The following is a 22,044-nucleotide window of genomic DNA, read 5'->3' as shown; positions in this document are numbered from 1 at the left end:
CAAATGTATAAGCCTAGTCAACTCTGTTGCAGCATTAGAAGCAGTTATCACACAGCAGTAACTGCTATTAGTATTCAAGATGAGGACCAGACTGTCTAGCTACACGTGTGTGTGTGTGTGTGTGTGTGTGTGTGTGTGTGTGTGTGTGTGTTGACCCCTCCATCCTGTGAGCTGCAGGACAGAGATCACACACACACACACACACACACACACACACACACACACACACACACACACACACACACACACACACACACACACACACACACACAGTGGCAAGGTTGTCTGGTTGCTGGGCAATGAGCTCACAGCAGTCAACCTTAACAACCCCTCTCTCCATCAATCAGCGAATGCTCTGTTCTAGTAATGATGTCATCACGCACACAAACACGCACACACGTATACACACAGACCACACACTTATCTCATCCTCTTTGTTTTGACCTTGGGTTGCTCATTGGTGTGTGTGTGTATGTGTGTGTCGGTACTTGTCTGAGTGTGTGTGTGTGCAGAGTGTAAAAGGAATGAGTGGTGATGGTCGTTGCTTTGCAAAATACTGCAGGTGAGGATGCAATCTGCTTATAATATGGGCTACATAAATCTCACACGCGCACACACACATGCACGCACACACACACACACACACGCACACACACACACACACACACACACACACCTTGTTGACACTCAGACAGTGCACTTTTGTAAACTATAATTTAACTCTGAAAGGTTGTCTGAGTGTATTTTGTATTATTTATTTCTTCTTTTTTTTACCAAAATGTTCCACAGCACACTCATGTGGTTACACACAGTCACACATTATAAGCCATGGAGCAACACCATGGTGCACACTTCACAATGTGTTGGTGATACATGCCACAATGCACGTGGTGTGTTTGTGTGAGCTTTAAGAGCCTCAAGTGTTTTGTGGCATTTAACACTGAACAACAGACATTTACAGCACGTTTTGTCACACAGACTCTCCATGAAAAACCTGGAGACTATGCAGTGTGCCAACAACTCTGTATGTGTGTTGTTTCAATTGCTGTTAAGATAATGCAGAGTGCTTCCCTTACCGATGTAGAAAATGTTTTGGCCTTGGTGTAAAATCATTAATAGAAGAAATGCGTGTGTACAAGCCACACAATAGCAGTGCACAACATTGAAGATGTTTCCTAAAATGCAGAACTTTGAGACCTCAGCATATCTGAGGAGAATGAAGACTTAATTGAGTGATTTAGTACTTGAAATGAACATTTGTCACAAAGCCTGAGAGAATTTCAGAAATCTGTCCATGAAACTGAGCCTCCTTCAATTGCGCATAGACAAGCACATGTGAAGTGTATCTGTTTAAAATGACACCTTTCCTTTACCTACACACATGCACAGACCTACTCACTCTTGCGTTCAAGATGAAAAACACACTACCACACACTCAAGCGCACACACACACACACACACACACACACACACACACACACACACACACACACACTGTGACTCTGTGTCCAGCTGTGTCTCTGCCAGGCTGCAGGGCACAGGGCCAGCACAGTGAGGTGAAGAGAGTAGCAAGAACACTAACTGGCAAATCAGTGGCCAATTAAAAATATTAAGCACTGTGTGTGTGTGTGTGTGTGTGTGTGTGTGTGTGTGTGTGTGTGTGTGTGTGTGTGTGTGTGTGTGTGTGTGTGTGTGTGTGTGGTCGCGTGTGTGCGTGCGTGTGTGTGTGTGCGTGAGTGTCCTTGTTTGACTGCCAAGGATAGGGTTGGCACAGAAAGCATGCTTCCTATTCTCTCAGCATGCCCTCTTACGCGGAAGCACACACACACACACACACACACACACAGCCTTTGATTTGTCTCACCCCATTGTCTTTATTTGGGACGTTTATGGACGTGCGTGTGTGCTCCACCCACAAGTGAAGTTGTATAGCCTCACAAAGTGAAGCTCAGAACATTGTAATGAATAGAGAAGGTGTTGGGCGTTGAAATAGTGACGGTGTGTCCGTGAATGTGTGGAACAAGTGAAAACAGAAAGTGAAAGAAAACTTAAAGCTATAGTGCGTAGTTTCTGTCGCCCCTATGAGGAATTCTAGTAATGACAACAACACTATCGGCGCATCCACATGATGCAAGCCTTCGTTGATTGCACACCACGCCCACCCCTCCTCCAAACATACATGATTTTATTTCCCCTTCGTCTCCAAAGCTGAACGCTGCTGTTGTCCTTTCTTAGCAGTGACTTAAAACGCATCACTCAAGCTTCTGCGCACAAATGTTGCCGGACTACGCTATTTTGTAAACCTAGCCATACTGAGAAATACAGAGAAAGTTTTGTGAAGCTGATGGGCTTAATTAGTTTTTTATCAACTCATTTGGCAATGGCTTGAATGTAATGGACGTTCATTACTATAAAATAGTTGTGCACTATAGCTATAAAAGCAACAGATGATTCCTTGAGCTGATTAGACAACTAATCAGACATTAGGGTCTAGGCTGACAAGTAAATACATGGTTCTCACTGGACAGCAACACTATGCTCTTTCCCCAACGTTAATGTCATATTTCATAACAATTTAATCATCTCTTCTGATTGCCTGGCCAGTCTTTATTTCAGGTTTGTCAGTGTGTATTACCTATAACATGTTGTTTCTAGTCTAAGAAGTTGTTTGACTGTTACTGTAGTTGTCTATGAATGTTAAGTCAACCATTGCTCTCCCTCTTTTGCTTTGGATGTTAGCATTCAATCAGGTTTATTTACACTATGATCACACACACACGTACATGAATGCACATGTGGAGACGCACAAACACCCCCACACACATGCACACACATACACCCCCCACCCCCACAAACGCACACATTCATACAAACAGCAGCTGAGAACTACCTCATGTAATTGATCACATTATTGTGCTTTCCAGCACATGGAAATGCACCCACACACACACACACACACACATGGACAACAAACATGCACATGTACACGTGTGTGCGCGCACATGCATTCACACACACACACACACTCACAAACACAACATACTCAAATTGGGCAATGGATCATTATGATTTTCAAGAGATGAACACACACACACACGCGTGCACATGCTTGCGTGCACACACACACACACACACACACACACACACACACACACACACACACACAGAGACACACACACACACACACACACAGTAGCTGAGACCTGCAAAAGATTACACTATTGTGCTTTTCAGTACATGAACGCACGCACACAAACACACACACACGCATGCATACACACACGCACACACATGCACACACACACACACACACACACACACACACACACATTGCAGTGGATCACACATACACAAATACAAACATACAGACACAACTTCAAACTACAGTTTTGTAAACTTGTTGTTATAACACCTTTGATGTGTCTTTTCCTAAAAGGGGCCAAGTAAACTTTCCGTAAATTATTTTTTTCCTTTTTGGTAGCTCTCCTTTGTTTGTGAATACAATTGCATTCGTTAATTTTAACCTGGGAATATAATACTTGTCACATACCAGCCATTAATCCAAACACAACTTTCTCAATATCTCAGATCTCAACTGATTTTACTCAGAAGGTAGGTATAATTTTATTTAAATGAGGTCTGTTGACCATAAATAGAACAGAATAAGTATAAAACTAGTTGAGATGAAGTGTAATGAAGTTGAATAAAAGTAGTAACACAGATTTGAGTGATTAATTATAATTCCCTATGCTTTATAAACACGCAAAGCAGATCAGGTCACTTTTTGCCCAGGAAGACACCAGGTGTGATTATTGGCTGCCATTCAAAATACATTTTTTTCCGATTGCTAAACGACAGTGGGCACAACTGGAGTCACATGTGCAAAACTCTTACTACAGTCTGCACTACCAACAGTCACAGGAGCTAAACAGGTCACATCACCTGCAAAACTCATTCAAAGCAACACAAGTCTTAACACACGTCTCAAAACAGGCTCAGTGCAGCCAAACACTATGAACAACCCTCACTGAGACAACACACACTGTCACTCAGAGCACACTGAGGGTAAAAACACTAGCATCAAACACCAATACACAAATTGTAAACTTTCTCTTCTTTACAGTTTGAACAATTTGAGTGACTTGACACTACTCAACAGTTTATTAAAGGAAAAAATATAGATTGTATAGCATACCAAGTTTTACATAAGGTAAACAAGAAGGAATGAAAATTAGCAGTTTTCTTCAATAAAGTATTTTGTCTCTAGTAATTTATGGAATTACTGGGGAAAAAAACTAAAGGTACATACGTAACAGTACCAAAGAATAGTGTGACTTATCCTGCCTCTCTCCAGCATCATGTGGCAAGTTTTCTTCATCACATTGGATGTCTGCGTCATCTCTAAATACTAATGAATGTGGTGTTTCTATTGCTTTCACCTCCATTACTTTCTGAAAAACAGTAAGAACGCAGTTGTACAGATATAGTGTTTTTCACTTCTTTTTATAGCCGTGTATATAACCTCAGACATCTTATCTGGACATATTGGTATCTTTGCTCTTTTACCTGTTTCTCTCAAACAGTACAGTGTACAATTGTTTCATTCTTATTTGGTGTTTATATACAAAAAAAGGCTTTCTGATCTTTCTCTATATAAATACCGTATACATTTTCACTAACTAGTCTAAAATAAGACACCTACTTAGGCTTTCAGCTAAAATTGCAATCAGCAGTGTTTGATAGGCACCAGACTGAAATCTATTCTGTTTTGAATGTGTGGTTAACAGTTTTGACAGCAGTGTGTTAGCATTTGAACAAAGTGCTGTAAATCTACAGTGTTGTGCACGTTGTGGTTAAAGTCATGGGATAAGTGTGTAGAGTTTTGAAAACTGTGTTCAAGCAATGAGAAACGAACTAGATTTTGGTCCACATGAACTGCTGCTGTGCAGACTGGAGTTAGAGTTTTGCACATGTGACTCCAGTTGTGCCCACTGTCGTTTAGCAATCGAAAAAAACTGTAATAAAATGGTTTCAAAACCATATCCTGACTAATCACTACCATATACCACTCAGTGATTATCCACAAACATAGGTTCATCTGATCTTAACTATAATGAAAATAATTCATAATTTATGCTTATTTTACCCCTAAAATTAGGTATTATTTCACGTAAATGAAGTTTATTCACCATACATTCCAAAAATAAGTGTAAAACTAGTGCTAATAAGTTGGAATGAAGTTGTTAAGAAGGTGTAAAATAGAATTGGGTGATAATTCATACTTTATGCTTTATTAATAGCCAAAACTGGAGGACAACAAGTGTGATTATTGGCTGCCATTAAAAAAATTGACATAGTTTCAAAACAGTATTTTCACTAAACTTTGACTTATACCAGTCTGTGATAACCCATCAACATATGTTCCCATTGATCTCAACTGTTTCATAATTTCAGCTTTTTTTAACTCAGAAATTAGGTATAATTTGATATAAATGCGTTTTTTTGACCATATATAAAAAAAATAAGTGTAAAATTAGTGGTAATATGTTGGAAAAAAATTGTTAAGAAGATGTAACACAGAATTGGTTGATAATTTATACTTTATGCTTTATAAACTGGCAAAACAGACCGGGTCAATTTTGACCCGGGAGGACAACTAGTGCATGGTCGACGGAAGGAAAACACAAGGGTTAATTAGGTCAGTTCTCAATGAAGAGAGTGGGTGAGAAGTAAGACCTCCATCAGTAAAATGTTATGATGTGGACCAGTGGGCTGTAGCTCACTCTAAGTTTCTAATAGAAACCTTTCTTGTTACAGTGTGGTTTGATTGCAAATATCCCTGATTGTCACTCGCCTGAGCTTTAGCCTGGAGGGTTACTAAGCAGAGAATGGCTATATATGGTTGGAAAGAGTTGGGAAGTGGAGGGAGAAAGAGAGTGTATTGTAATTCTGGAAATGTTGACCTTTATTTTATGTTTGTCTTTGCTGAATGATTTGTATTTGCTTCCTGGCTTGTGATATTTCTTTCTTATTTCCTTCCTTCCAACAGTGTATGATAAAAATGGATATTAAAAATAGTTCAGGTCAGCAACAGGAATTTTTGTTATGGCACTGAACATCCCACAGCTGCCACGTACACACTTCCACTAACACAGCAAACGAGTGTGGAATGGTAGATAAAGGATGGTAGTAAGTAAAAGGACACTGCTCTTTCCAGACATGTGTGCACCCAAGATAGCATTCCTCCCTGCTTTGAGCACCTTGAACCTTCAAAGAGGGCTGATTCCTCACTTGTGGTATGACAGATATGTTGGAGTCTAGGAAAATGGGGTTGTGGTTAAGGAAGGCATTTCCCTTACGTTACAGTGATGGTCAGTCACTCAGTCCACACACACACACACACACACACACACACACACAGACACAAAAAGACTCACCGCATTCTTCTGCCTCAGCCAACCAAACAGCTGTCAGACACTACCTCAGCTCCCAAAGTATTTTTGTGTGTGTGTGTGTGTGTGTGTTCCTGTGATTGTCTGTCATATTTATGATAAATGGTGAACGGTGTACTACAGGATGTGTAATTGGTTGAAGCAAATAGAAAGAGAAATTGAATGCCAAAGGCTTTGAGATGTTCCCATCTCTCCCATCTCTCTGTAAAAGTCCATTAAGAGCAAGCAAAACTATTTATAAATACACACATTTTAAGTGTCAAGCAATATGATTTGAACATCATGTTCTGTACCCAGATCTACCTTAACCACACATTTATCCGGCAAGAGTTTGGCATTTAACTCCGTTTTTTTGGGAATGCAACCTTCAGAGGCATTTTTGAGTAAATCTTTTGCTGATGTTAGCCTTTGGACCACATCCTTGTGGTTGCACAGACTACAGCCATTTTTTAAAACAAGACCGCACTGTTAGGCAAAACTTGTAGAGTAGGCAAAGGATTCGGCAACAGCCGTTGGGATTGTGGGTGGACAACATTTGTTTTTTTTTGACTACACTTGTCGAAAAGACAATGGGAAGAATGTGAGCACTTAAAGACAGGTGAAGTGATAATTGAGCGGACAAAAGTATTCATGGAGTAATCCCGCCAGCATCTAGTCAAGTACAGAGAAACACTCACAAAAACAACACTTGCTAGGCATGTTGAATATCATCACCTTTTAAACTACAGTAGATTACCACAAACGAATGAATGGCCAAAAATTGTGAACCCATCCACCCATTGTGGCAGAATACAACAGCAGGACATGCACATAAAAGACTGTACTTTAGTCTTTTGTTAAGTGTGTAAACCACTCATTCAGTCACTTACACACTATGTCCTACATTCAGCTGTACTAGCAAACCTGTTAACTCACTGTCATGACAGTGTCCGGTAGAAGCCTCAACATGCATAAAACATCTCTTTGACCCAGTGAAACACACTGAGTAAGGTAGACTCGCAGCACATACGTACACAAATACTTGTAGGTACGCTTTGGACATTTATGTACATGTACTGCAGCATTGAACATTGAACTTGCTCTTAGCTGTGTAGGTTAAATGGACTTATTGTAAATCACTTTGGATTAAAGCATCTGCTAAATTAACGTATTGCAATGTAGTTAAGGTACTATACAGAAAAAAACCTCAAAGCACACATGGCAACGTAAAAACGGCACGCGCATACATAACAGTTATTTACTTAATGTGGTTTACATTGAACCATTTCTGACTATTTTAGCCTGCTTGATTCCTGGATTGGACATGATGGATTGAGACAAAGTGTCTTTGTGTGTGTGTGTGTGTGTGTGTGTGTGTGTGTGTGTGTGTGTGTGTGTGTGTGTGTGTGTGTGTGTGTGTGTGTGAGAGAGTCAGGAGTGGTGTGTTTGTTGTAAGGAGAAGTTTCTAGTCAGCCTGAAAAGCATTTATTTTGCAGCGCTGAGTATTTAAGGTCATGTGTACGGTACTTTCTTTTCATTGACAATCAAATTGATCCACAAACAAGTAACGGGAGTCCGGGATCGGTTGTAAATTTTAAACCCGAGCATCTGTTTCACTTTGTTATGTTTACAACATTATCTCATGAAAGCTATTTTTTATTTATTATATATTAGAGATTTTGATAGTTATATAAGAACTGCCCAAACCTGGTAGTCTAGAAGCTCCCTCTACCCTGGCACAGCCTTGTGAAGTGACAATTGCTTTCTTTTAGTTAACCCCTCACATATGCTTCGCTTATTTGCTATGACCAGAATAGGTGATATATTTAAACTTGACATCTTTAAATATTTGGGTTTCATAGTATTTTCCCTACAAGTTGGCAGAGTTTTGAAATGAAACCCTCACTCTCTGTCCTGCTCTGCCCTCCCTCTCACTATCCTCCTTTTTCCACGGACATTTTTCAGCTTTCCATACTCCCTGCTGTGTCTCGCTGGCTGTGCCAGTGTTGTCCTCCCAGTGAGTTTCTATCTGCCTCTTCTCTGCCACCATCTGTTTCTCTCTCTGTCTTTCTTTCCCTCTGCCTTCCTAGCACCTCTTTCTCTCTGTGTCTGCTTTACCTCATCATCCATTCTATTCTCTCCATCTGTCTTCCTTCCTGTTACCACTGGATCTCTCCTACTTTTTCTCTCTTCTTTTAACTTTGGCTATTACTCAATCTTTTCTTTGTCTGTCTCATCTCTTATCTCCATCCCTCTTCCTATCTTGCCTTTTTAACACCATATGATGGACTCCTTTGCCTGTTGGTGTCTGCTAATCCATGGCCTCAGTACACATCTATTTTCTGCCTTACACATTACAAACCTCTTTAGTACACACAAACCCTGCTGCTTTCTGTGTGCATTAAGCTTAATACATGTGTGCCTACATGCTTAGCTTAAGCCTGACTATATACTATAGTCCACTGTGGAAGCCTATTGATTTTCCCATGTCTGCCATACTAGACATTCCTCTGTTTTTTTTCTCTTGTTTTCATCTGCCTCACTGACCTATTATCATATCTCATTTCCACCGTAGCTCTCAATTCTCTGTAGAATAGAGTCGTCATGCATAACATAACAAGTGTGCGTGGAATTATATATTTTTTTTACCATTACTAATGTAACACACAAAACCAGCCACATGCTGTAATTCCCCTCTCTGTCTTCCCTAAACTGCAATAAAACACTTTCCCACAGCTAGACAGCAACACAAACACACTCCTACCCACCTCTTTCCTTATCTTCAGACATGTAAAAAGTGGGTCAGTAGGATGTTTGACGTCCCACACACACACACACATACACACACACAAACACACACACACACACACACACAGACACACACACACACTCTGCAGCTGGGAACATGTCTCTCGTATCCCTGTAAAATCCCCATCATTCCACCACAACCTGCCTAATTGGTCCCACAGAGTGTGTGCACGCTGTCGACGATCAGCCAGTATGTCTCTTATGCCGGTGTGTGGGTGTCTGCTTAAATCAGCTTGTTGCACTTTTGATGTCTTTAAAGATGCACTGGAGTTTGTTTTTCCCCTCCATGAATATGACAGGTCGTGTTTTTAATGATGACCTGCATTTGCATTGCCGTTTTTAAAACAATAAAACATTATGCAAACGGTAGCAAATGAAAGCTACAGAATGAAAAGCTGCATGGTGAAAATGTCAAATGAGAGTAAGGTTTAAAGGGCTTAAGCAAAAACATTCAACAGAAAGAATGCACAGAAATTTTTCAAAAGCCTGTTAAGAATATATATACATATACAGCGGGTTTTCATGGGTCTTTCACTAACTAAATGTCTCATAAACACTCTTTTGTACCAAACCTATAACCCATTTAATTTTTACTTTGTGTACATGTACAGTGATTTTTTCAAATGTATGTGGTAAGGTCAACTCTTACTTACTCAGGTGCACTACAGTCACCGTCATCTTTGTAGTGCTTTAGTGTGGGACCTGTACTAGTGCGCATACAGAAAATCAGAGGCTGTTGGGATGTAAAAGACATGTTTTGCATGTCATCTGTTTGATGCAAGATGTGACAATCCCATATTGTTGTTTATGCGTTATGGATCAAAGCTGAGTTACATAAACCTGGTGATGCATGTGTGGGCCCTGGTGATGCGTCCACCACAGTGTATTACCAATGTGTCCTGTCATGTTATAATCTGTCCTTTCCCTACATTAGTGTCAACTTTTGTTGTTGTTGTTTCATCCACCAGGGAGTGCTGAGTCCCTGAGTCAACACACTGCATTCTGGGATAATCTGGAACCCTCTCCATGGGTTGTACCACCTGGTGACGAACCAGGGGGGTTTGGAGAAGTTGTGTTGAATGAGGTGAGATTGTCCCCTTCTGTTAACATGCGCCTACTTCATGGTTTTCATTTAAATAAATTCTGTTATTTTTTTGCTATGTAAGCTGGTTTAATGAATAGATGGAGACTTATATCATGTTTTAGTTGAGCTTGAATTGAGGTTCTACAGCGGTTCACTGCTTACTGCTGAATCAATACTGACAAACTGCTGCCATGTTGCTATTACAACCTAAAAGCTGCTAGTCTGACTGTCATGTTTAATTTGATGTTACTAGTTCTTACGTCAAGGACTTTTCAGCCCTGTGTTTTCCTCATAGCCAAGAGCCTTGCTTTATCACCCTGGTCACATTCCAGATGCATGTTAAGTAAAGTGCATTTGATTTTAATGTGAGTGAAGTGGCAGCTACTCACATACTCGCTACTCACAGTGAATGAACCAAGGTTTTTCTCAATACAACACAATCGTAAATGTATGGCACGGCTCCAATTAAAGGTGCTCTAAGCGATGTCACACGTTTTTTAGGCTACAACATCTTTTGTCACATACAGCAAACATCTCCTCACTATCTGCTAGCTGCCTGTCCCCTGAACACACTGTAAAAAACGTGGTCTCTGTAGACAGCCCAGGCTCCACAAACGGCAACAAAAACAAACTGGCCAACCTGCACCACCAAACATAACAAACAGAGTTCCAGCGTTCCAGCCAATAACAGACAAGAAGGTTTTTGGGGTGGGGGTTGGGCGGGGTTGGGGGGTTAGTGTGCGGAAGCACGGAAGGGAGGGGGAGGGAACGGGATGAGGAGGAGGGAGGGGCGAGCTGGCCTCGTTTTGTTTGACAATACTTCGAACGTCAACAAGAAGTAACGTTACCCAACATCGCTTACAGCACCTTTAATGGCTCACTCTCCTAATCCTCATTATCTGTCGAGTTTGTTTGTTTGTTTGTTTTATTTGGATCCCCATTAGCTTCAGCATCAGCTAAAAAGCTATTCTTCCTGGGGTCCTACAATCTATCATGTGACAATACAATTTACAATATTATATTACACACCGTACACACAAGACATTACTTCACATTTCACAACATTTGAAAATACAAATCATATTTTACAGTTAATACAGTAATCACACAAACATAAATAAATAAAGAAATTAAATGAAAATTACACTACTCCGAATAGATCCATTTCAAAAATAATATGTAACGGAAAAGCCCTATATTGAAATCTTTTTTAAATTGATATTAAATATTGAATTCTCTTTGAAGGTAATATATCTTAAGTGATTTTTTTAAAACCATACTGAGTGTTTTGTTGTTTGATAATATTTGGGAGAGAGTTCCATTCACACATTGCTCTATACCTAACTGAACGTTGAATTGATTTGGTTTTCACTTTAAGTAAAATAAAACAACCTCCTACTGCATGCCTCGTTGGATAATAATGTGCATCAATACTAAAAGATAATTTTGTATATAAAATAAAAGGTGTTTTATTTGTTGTAACATTATATAAAAAAAACATTAGTGAATACACCAATCTATTTTTAACTTTAAACCATGAGAGGTTTTCATGCATTTTATCAACATTAAATTTAAACCCACATGAGAGAGCCACACGTGCCGCTTTATTCTGAATCACTTGTAGTTTCTTTATATTAATTGCTGAAGTGCTGGACCAAACCACAGAACAGTAATCAAGGTGTGAAAAAAAATAAAGCATAAAGTACTTGTTTAACGGTCTGTGGTGTAAAGTGTTTTGCGCACCTTTTAATAACAGACAAAGTGTTGCCCATTTTAGTTACCAGTTTCTGAACATGTCTATCCCAACACAATCTGTTATCAATCATCACTCCCAAAAGTTTAACCTCTTCTCTTTGCTCCACAAAATTTTGCTCTATACGGAGTTCAAGTTTCAGTTTGGAACGTAAAGAAAAATGAGTTCCAACCACTAAACACATAGTTTTAGATACATTAAGAGTAGTACGAGTTTGCCTAGTGAGCGAGTGTTTGTCTGCTGTATGATACTGCATTCGAGCTCTTTGTTGAGCAGCGATATATTTTCATGCATAACACATTCAGGAACCAGTTAGTGAGGGGTCTTCTTGTGAGAATGGAAGCCTTATTGGCAGTGCTGATAGTGCAAAAAACACCCTATAAGTAATGTCTCTGTGAGGCATGAGGAGGGGGATGTATTTTAGTTTATCGCTTTGTTTATATTCATTACTCATGTGAGTGCTTGGGTATCTAATGTCTATTCATTGATGAATCTCTTTATAAACAAATCTGCCGTTCTTTAAATTACTAGCGAACCACAAGCTACAACTGCTTTGATTCTTCTCTGAATTACTCGCAGCACAAATGCGGTCTTTCTTGTGGCATTATTGATTCCCAGAGGAGAAATTCTCTTTTCACTTCCTCCCCTTCCACAGGGAAGTAAGATTGCAGGGTCAGCTGCAGAAAAGCACCTTTGGAGCTGCTGGCGATTATCTTGCTTGCAGACATTTCTGCAGAGCAAATGCTCAAGGTCAAGGATTTAAACTCAGGCCTTCTGGTTGATGTATGATCTCTCTCTACTCACTATGGTATAAGGCATTCTTCAAGTGAGTCTGTGCCAATCAATAGGAACAAACATTTGAGCAAAGTTTTTCAAGTTCTCTCCCCCCGCATTGCCTTGCCTGATTGGAGATGAGTATTATTTTCCACTCAGCTCTTTCCCTGAGGGATACTCTGCATGTCTGTTTACTGCAGTCATGAGCAATAAACAGTGGACATGGGTGACTAATAACAAACACTAACCGACCTCCACCAGGAGTCTGCATGCAGAGTGGAAGATTAATGTTGGATCTCACTAGAGTGTCATGATGCTAATTGGCAGGTTAAGTCTCCAGGCAGCACTGATCTGTCCAGCTATGACCAAATAATATGCATCACAAACTAATTAAAAACATTTCATTATTGCACAGTACAGGCATCAACAGTGCAGACATAAAAAGGTAATACTGGGTGAATGTTCTGAGCAACGAACTCTGCTGAAAAATCTAGAAGTCACTGCTAAAAGTTAATTTGCTTAATCATTTCTTTGCATGTATGAGTGATACAATCTTGTTTGGCTAAGTAGATAACAGAAGTGTGATTTTCAAATGTTGCCTATTGTGTTACACATTAAACTAGTCTAGTCATATTTGTTGGTTGAAATCAGATCTGCTATCAACCGTTTTTTATTTTTATTTATTTGTGATAACTCATTGTGAATGAGGTTAAAGTATTTATTCTACAGTATGTCCATGTTTTTGGAGTGGAAACCATGTTGCTGACTATTGTTCTGTTGCCTCAATTTTCAATCATTTTGGTGCCTCACAATGGAAATAGGGAGTGCACTCTGGTCCTTGTTTTAAACAAACACGCTTGTTTAAGTGAACACAAACACACACACATGCACATGTACGTACACATTCACAGGCCGAGCACTCCCATTTACCCCTCAGGGAGCAGAGAGTTTGCAGAGGGCTGCAGTTCCCCTGCTGGAATCTCTGTCTGTCTTCCTCTCTCACTTGCTTTCTTTTTTTTGCCTCTTGGTTCATTTCTGTTCAATTCAGTGAAGCTTTATTAGCGTGACATTTTATTTAACAACACGTTGCCAATGAATATATTTGAGCAGAGAGCGAGACTACAGTGTGTTTCTCCCTCTTTTTTTAAATCCAAATGTGCTTTATTACCATAACTGTATGTACAGTACTGCCAAAGCATGTTGTACAAGGTTTACAATTCACAAAATGTGCCTGTCTTTTTTCCTCTTTCTGTCTCTTTCACCGTGCTGATTGAAGTGTGTGAGGCTGTACTTCCCTCCTTCACACCATCACTCTTTTTCTCATTGAATCCAAAGAGTAAAAAAGTGTGAGTACTTGAGTGTGTGTGGGAGAGAAAGAGAGAGAGAGAGCAAGACGAGAGAGAGAGAGAGAGAGAGAGAGAGAGAGAGAGAGAGAGAGAGAGAGAGAGAGAGTTGGTGCTATTCTTGGCTGGTTGGGGAAGTCTTGGCTCCCTGGCGTATGGGAAAAGTGATCTTGGCAAGTCTTGAACCGAGGCATTCCTTTATGCTGTCCTCTTAAAACATTCACACACAGAGACAGATACACAAGCTTGTTTTTGTTACTTCGGAGGACATTGCATTGACTTAAATTATCCTCTGGAGACTTAACCATAAACGCTACATGCTAAACCGAACCCTTATACTAATTAAATTGAATGGTTTACCTTAAGTGGATAGGACCCACAAAATGAATAATAGGAGAACACACACACAAACACACACCAAAGTGACTAATTCTCACATTTACATGTTCCTTTAGTTACAAACTGCCGTGTTCTTGCAGGTTTTTTTTTCTTTCATTCTCTCTCTGCATGCATGCTTACTCACACACACCGAGAAGAAAAAAAACTAAGCGCAGTCTCTAGTAGTACTACATTATGCCTCGAGGCCCAAAGCCAGTTTCACTGACACTCACACACACACAAACACACACACACACACACACACACACACACACACACACACACACACACACACACACACACACACACACACACACACACACACACACCCCGTTCCGCATAATATCCTCAAATCAATTGCCTAAGGAGTGGATTGGGAGTGGGAGGTTGTCTGCATGACTTCTATCAGCTAATAGATCTCTTACTGTAAGTCTTTTTCTCCATGTCCATTTCACTCCCTTTATTCTCTCTCTCCCTCTCACTGCAGTGCCACTACTACAAGGTGACATCACTGTCTCTCTCCATCTTTTTCCCTGCTCTTCTGTCATTTTCTTTGTTATTTTAACCTGCTCTCTCTCTTCTTCTCCTCCTTCTCCTCCTCCTCCTCCCCCTTGTCCTTCTCTCCTCTCCTCTTTTCATCCCCTTCAGCTGTGTGTGTGTGTGTGTGTGTGTGTGTGTGTGTGTGTGTGTGTGTGTGTGTGTGTGTGTGTGTGTGAATGCCAAAGCTTTTAAAACATGTTATTTTCAATCCATGAGTCAGCTGCATGCATGCAAAAGAATTTCGCCCATGAATACGTTTTTTTTTGCTTAGTTTGAGATTGTGTGACGCGCACCTACAGCACCAAAACAAATTCCTTGTATGTGTACCAAACATACTTGGCAATAAAGCTTTTCTGATTCTGATTCTGAAAAAGTCCACCCAGCGAATGTCACCAAGATGGAATTTCTTTCATCAGTGTTTGTGTGCACAATACGTGTGTGTGCGTGCGTGCGTGTTTGTATTTCTGTGCGTGACAAGCAAAGAGAAGCGTATGCAGTTAATCTGTCCTTCTGTCTGCTCTCTCCTCATCTCTCTCTGCAATCTCTCACTCACATCACTCTTACACTTGAATAGTACAGTAGCCTCCTTATGCAAACTGGTTTGTTAAATCAGGAAACGCTGGAAGGTGGCTAGTTAAGCATGAACTTGAACTATGACTCAGCTAGTTGCATAATTTTGTAATTCAATTCAAATAATGGGGAATATGGGTATTAGAGTCAAAATCATTTTTACTTATTAGTATTTTAATGTATATTTGACGTTTCTCCATTCAAGTGTAATACATCTTTGTTTTCATATATAGTTATTATTCAAAATAATTTTCAATTGTTCAATGACATTTACTGTTAAAAGTTTACTTTTATTTAACTGTAACTTTTAAATGATAATGTTTAATGTTTAGCTGTTAAGCATACATTTACTCACACCAATCTTTATAACAGAATTCTTGTTTATATTATGTGTTTATAAAAAATGTTATATCAACCAATATATTATTTACCGAGTTTTATTATTGTAAGTGTCGGTAGACCTCACAAATTCATTATGTATGTAAGGGTATCATATTGAGATTATTGAGGGGTTTGTTTTAATATGATAATCCCCACAAAGTACAGTATCATGATAGTCAAAGAATCATAGAATAACAGAATGTATCATCAATGAAGAGATAGACAGAGAAAAAACCCTGTGTGTACAGAAGAAAAGCTTTTCCTGTGCTCTTTGTGCATTCATTTCAAACTCAAATTTATGAAATATCTTGTGGATTCTTGTAGTGAAGGGTTACCATCCATAGACCGGAGACCATCCATATTCCAGTTATTCATAAAGCAAAGGTATTTACAAGGCCATTTGATGTCATATATCAACATCAAACACCCTTTTGCTAAAAGCACACACAGTAATACATGCTTCACTCTGTAGAAATGATCCAATTGGCTGGAGCCATTTTCCCTTCCGCGAGTCTAACCCCCAATTTCCACCGGCTGCGTAACGGCTCCAGAACGGCTCCAGAACGGCGGCGAAGTCATTAGGTTTCCATTAAAGTCAAAGTGTATATTTCCAATGACTGCAGAACGGCTGCGTTCCGACTGCGTCCCAGCTCCGGCGATCCGTAGCTCTCCGCAGCAGATATGCAGAGCTTCTGTTTTTGCCGGACGGCGAAGAGCTCTGCAGCGATTCAGCACACGACAGATAGTGCGGGACAGGAAGTCGAGCACAGAGTTGTTTCCCCTCTACTCCTCTGGATGGAAACAAACTGTTGTTGGTTTTGTGGTTCTATTCTATCTGAATTCGCGAGAACTTCCTGCAGCCGTTATGCATCCAGTGGAAATCTGGAGTAATAGCAATCAGCATGGCTATTCAAAATGATTATATACTTTTGATTGTATAGAGTGAGTGGACGTGCATATGGGGTTGTGTAGTCTATTGTTGTGTTCAATGACACTGCTGGGCAGCATGCAGGCACCTGTGGAGTGTGTTGTGATTGTGTGCCTGGCTGTGGAATTTGTTTGTCTGGATAATGGCAGAGTTCAGTATGGGTCCGGTGTTTACTGCATGTGTGTGTGTCCTGTTGAGTCTCAGGGGTGCTGGATGTGTCGAGCAGAGGCCTTTGATGATTTGTGCGACGTCTTTGTGCTCAACTAGTGCTGCTGCCTCTCAGACATTTTTGTGCTTGTGCCTTTGAAAAGGTGAAACACATTATTTACAGACAAGGACACATGCTGAGCAGTCACCCACCTCTCATTCATCCACACAATGCACACTACCATGCCCATTCATGCCTATTAGTGCCAGTCTGCCTGCCTACGCCCATTACATGGGGGCAGTTCACCTTCAGTGCACACAGCAGTATGGTTCTCTGTTCTAGATGTGGACACATACAGGCACCATCAGGGGACAAACCCAGTGTTGTTGTCTTGAAAATTCAACACATAGTGGTTTAAAATTTCAAGAAACATATAAACTTTAAAAGTATTATAAATATATAACTTTCAGTTTGGATAGATTTTGTAGATTTTTCCGTACTTAATATTACCAATGAAAAGCCAGATTATAAAGTAGTCTGCTATTTAATGAGCCACATTCTGCAAACTCCTATCACATCTCACATCATTGTCTTGGCCCTGTAAAAAGATGTGGGTAAATAGTTCTGTGTTCCTAATTGCTAATTGGTCTTGCAAATTCTCCATATTCCATTTTTAAAGTGAGTGACATTCTATTTTAATACATGTAAGGGTCTCGTGTTAAAGAACAGACAAAGGAGTGATAGCTGTCTGGGTAGGGTGAATCAATGGATGGTGTTATGATGAATGGTGTTTAAATTACATTTATCTTTTTCTTTTCTCTCGCTCCTTTTTTTTGTCTTTTACTTTTCTCTTTTCCCTTTTCTCCTTGCAACTGCCTCCCCTCCTACATTTTCTCTCTTACTCCCTGTGGTGCAGTAACACACATTCTCTGAACAGGATTATATACAGTATTGTCTTTGAAATAATATTTGGAGGTTTATGTCTGCGTTTGCCCTTGAATGTGTGTTGGAACTTTGCCCGCACATTTGTGTGTCTGAATGTCTGTGTTGACTGGCTATTGTTTGTGTGTGGGGGTGTTTGCGAATGCATGCTTTGTACGTGTGTCAAAAATGAAAGAGTAAGAGAGCGTCAGATCATCGTTTGTTTGTGCGCATGTGCACGTCTGAATGAATGTTTACACATTTGTGCGTCTGCGTGTGTGTACTCAGTAGGATTATACAGCAATAGAGGAGCTTAGCAGTGATTTGCCCATCCATTCCCTAATCCTACACACACATTTTCATTTGGATTGTAAACATCTCTCACCACACAACCATTGATTCAAAATATAAGTTTTTTTGTGAAACCTCATCAGAACATATGGTTTAATCACCTGTGTTAAGGTGATTAACCCATATGTTCTTATATGTTCTCATTCCATAATGATATCTTTTCAGTTTAGTCATTTTCACTGCCAGTGAATCCAGCAACAATTAGTGCAATATACATGTTTCAAATCACCGTTAGAAGTGCTAAGGGGAATATGCTACAGTAGTGTAAAAGACAGATTACAGATTTCACATAAAGTAATACACTTACATTACCCAACATTTACAGAATCTATTAATTCCATAATATCTATCCTATGTGCAAACAAGTTGTGATCAGTGGAGACATCCTCTACAATCATTTGCCCAAATTTGTTTTTACATATTTTACAGTAACCTCTGGCCTCTCTGTTGGTGCCCATGCCCACCACTCTGATGGATCCCTTGTCCCCACACTCTCCCTATTCCTTGCTGTCTATCCTGCTCCATGTTGAAAGAAATTAAGGTGCTGTACTAAGGGGTTCTGCCTTTGTAAAGCCAGACTTGCAGTGATCGTTTGTGTGTGTTTGGTATGTGACCATTAGATGGCTCTGCACCTGCTGTCTCTCACACACACAGACAGAGACCGAAACAGATGGAAAAACATGGATAAACAAGAGAGCTGAGACTTTCACCGACAGAGACGAAGGGGGGATAGATGGGTACTGTGTGTGTGTGTGTGGGCGTGTGGGCGACTGAGAGAGCGGGAGAGTGTGTGAGAGGGAGCGGTCTGTGATATGTATATAGGTGAGTGTATATATAGAAGCTTTTCATCAGTTTCCTTAGTGACTGGCTCTGACTGAGACTGTGAAAGAAGAAGAGAGAAGAGCGTTATTTGTTGAGGAAGATTTTACTGCACTTAACATAACATTGATTCCTATCATGAGGTGATTATTGACTGAGTTTTGATGTTATGAACAAAAATTACAGGATTTTTGGCTTAATGGCTTGTGTTTACTACAAATTAATTATTTGAAATATCTCCTTATGAAAAACAGAATAGAGTTGGGATATGTGCATTCAAAAACACTTAAAGGTACTGTAGGTAGGATTGTGAAGATCCAGGACTTAGCCACAAAATTTGCACATCGACAACTCTCAGTCCCTCCCCCCTTTCTGCTAAAGCCCAAAACAGTCTCCTAAGCCCCTCCCCCCACAAGGAATGACTGCGTGTGCATGAGCAGTGATTGACACACAGTTAGACCCCGGCCCTGATTGGAGCATCTGAACAGGGAGCTGTGGATTTTTGCAAATCATACTACAGGCTGTAGGTGGTGCCAGAGGAGCCCGATTTTCTTACCTAATGCACCTTTAACAAGTTTCCCATAATGTTTTCAATATCCAGCTGTATAAAAGATACCTTAGTGATTTCACATTGTACTGTACATATAAAATCCAGAAGTCATGAAGTAGAGATGTAAATTATGAGGAGGTGACAGCTTTATAAAGAGATGTTTAAGCTCAGGGATAATAAAACATGGATTTTGCAGAAGGAGTGACACTCGATAATACCAAGTTATAATCAAGTGGTAATATTCTAGTGATGGCATGCAGTTATTGAAATCCAACCAAAACAGGTTCCTCTGTCAAAATGGTTAGACAGCGGGGGTGGAGATGTGAAGAAAATGGATATTTATGTGGGTCTAGAGTATGGGTTTGGTGGTGTAGGAAAGAGGTTTTCAGAAATTAGGGAAGGGCGTTGGAGTGTGGCCAACTCAGCTGGACCGAGATAGTTTGAGATGTAGAGACGGACCAGCTGAAAAAAGACATTACAGAGACAGAACCATTCAAAAAATTCTCTCGGAACAGATTCTCTCTTCCCTCATCTCTTGGTGCCTGTTCTCCACCCCCATTTGCTCTCTTTTGCTCGCACTGCTTTCACTTGACGGCAGATTATAAACAAACCCACACAAATGAATTATGATTAAATGCAGAGAGGCTCCAATTAACTGCCAAGGCAACGGAAACAACTGTGAAACAAATACACAGTCTAGTCTGGTTTTTCTCTCAATCTCTTCTGATTTGGCTTTCTGTCTCATTCTTATGTGTTTATTAAGTCTCTCGACCTGTATCTTTTTCTTCACTTTTACTCTTGTCAGTCTGTTTCTCTACATCCTGGTCTCTTGCTTCAAGCTCTAATTTAAAACCTTTTCTTTTAAAACTCAATAGTGATATTAAAGACAATGATGGAGTTGCAGTATGTACAAGACAAACAGGTTAAAAGACACACACCTTGATAATGTTACAACTTTTAGAAGTACACATGAAAAAAACATATTTCGTAAAAAAAAGAAGAAACATTTTTTTTTAAACAATTACATGGTTTAGTTTCAAAACAGGAAGGAGATTTTGTGATTTGCTGGGACCGCTCTGTAGCAAATCAGGAACTGTATCTCCAATATGAGCAACAACAAAAAAAAATAAACAGTATCTACAGAGAGTCAAAACTGCCCCGACACAAAGTCCAAGTAGAGAAAAACAAACAATGTAAAACATCATCATGCTTATCAACAAAATGCATAGCCTCTCTGGGTACAATTCGTTAGTTCTTTTAGTCCTCTTTGCCACATTAAAAGCAATGTTAAACATTGCCCTGCAATAGTTAAACACTGAAATGAATATCCAATGTTGATATCAAGCTGACAGGAAGACCAACCAACACAAACAGGATGTGTTTTTAGTGCATGTTTATACCCATTGAGTCCAGTGGGAATCATTACTATTCTGCATGTGTGTGTAAACATCTTATTAGTGAGTGTTCACTTCTTCCCTTGCGTGCTACGTCTCTTAACATTGAGGAGCACATTTCATCTATATGTACTTCCAAATGGTCTTTTAACTGGGTCAGCTAACTAACGGAAATAGACTGCTGTCTGCTGTCAGTGAGGCAATCAGTCTTGACATCTAGTGGTGGAAAGTAGGAAGTGCAGCCTTGTTGAATATGAGCATAACACCTACAGTGTCTGCAAAAGGGGGAAATAGATAGTGGTTTTGATGTTGCTTCTGTCATTGATCTCATTATTTTCTTCTCAAGCCAGCATGTTTGAGCATATGAACACATAGGAGTGGGTTTGCATATGTGAGAGTGGATGTATTTACCTGTACAGTATGTGTATGTCTGCCAAACATTCTCTGGTTCCAACTTCTCAAATGAGGATTTGATGCTTTTTTCTCTTTTATATCATTTTAAATGAAAGATCTGGGTTGGATAAAAAAAACAAAACTATTTAAAAACATCACCTTGGGCTCTGGGAAATTGTGATGGACAGTTTTCACCAGTGTGCGACATTTCATAGGTCATGATTCATCAATAAATTGAGAAAAGAAACCCCATATTAACTATAGTTTCAGCCCCAGATACATGCATATCTGTGTGAGTTGTTAATGTTCATGTACTCTCTCTATAATCTCTACTGCTTACTCTCTCCCTCCCTCTCTATCTCTCCCACACTCCCCCTCTCTGCCCTTCTCACTGTAACAACCTCCCACCCTCTCTCTCTCTCCCTCTCTTGTTCTTTTTCGCTGCTTGTAAGCGGTCTCTGGGCGTGCAGCCAGCTGG

The 22,044-nt window shown here is 39.9% G+C and overlaps 1 protein-coding gene across 2 annotated transcripts in view; it reads left to right on the top strand.

Moving 5' to 3' along the window:
* The window catches only part of atxn1a (ataxin 1a), a 100,517-nt gene that overhangs the window by 60,708 nt on the left and 17,765 nt on the right, over positions 1-22,044 (top strand). The window contains exon 3 of one of the 2 annotated variants that reach the window (XM_028597180.1): positions 10,208-10,323. The exons of the other annotated variant lie outside the window; for it this stretch is intronic. The gene's annotated coding sequence lies outside the window, so the exon portion shown is untranslated. The remainder of the gene's footprint in view (positions 1-10,207; positions 10,324-22,044) is intronic. 2 annotated transcript variants of the gene reach the window in all.

The sequence above is a fragment of the Perca flavescens genome, chromosome 14 (genome assembly GCF_004354835.1).
Source record: "Perca flavescens isolate YP-PL-M2 chromosome 14, PFLA_1.0, whole genome shotgun sequence".
NCBI classification, from domain to species: Eukaryota; Metazoa; Chordata; class Actinopteri; order Perciformes; family Percidae; genus Perca; species Perca flavescens.
Note: the sequence above shows the minus strand (reverse complement) of the source record. Positions and strands in the feature narration are given on the sequence as shown.